Below are 530 nucleotides of genomic sequence, written 5' to 3'. Positions count from 1 at the left end.
CAGTAAAACATTTCTCTGGTTCACGTCGATCTTCATACAGTGTATGGAAAACACAGTGCCTCTTTTGAAACAAAAATCGGCGTTTTTGATCGAGAGTGCATTTTGGCGGGTAATCATCACGAAACCATTTCTTTTATGGCCATATAACTTTTATGATTGCTCCGACCATGTTGTACACTTCTGATTCGGAATTTAGGGAATTGTGTTGGGATTTTGAAATTTGCACTTTCCGATCGTTGCACTTTCTTACCTCTCGGGAGCCGATAACTCCGCCTTGCCGTACCACGTCCTTTGGTTGTGTCATTTCAAGCGCATTTCTTTAAGCCTTTAGAAAAGAAGCATTTTTTTGTGCAGAAACAGCGCTTGTGCATGTGCATTTGACGAAATCATTCAACAAATCTGAAAATTATTAGGTGAATATCGGCTCATCAAGCAATAAGACGAACAAAAAGACACACAGTTTGATTTCTATTGAAAATATATTTTAATATAATTATATGCCGAAGAAATGAGTAATGATTCGTATTTAC

This window comes from Liolophura sinensis, chromosome 7 (genome assembly GCF_032854445.1).
Source record: "Liolophura sinensis isolate JHLJ2023 chromosome 7, CUHK_Ljap_v2, whole genome shotgun sequence".
Classification (NCBI taxonomy): Eukaryota; Metazoa; Mollusca; class Polyplacophora; order Chitonida; family Chitonidae; genus Liolophura; species Liolophura sinensis.
The sequence above is the reverse complement of the archived record's forward strand: the minus strand, read 5'-3'. Positions refer to the sequence as shown.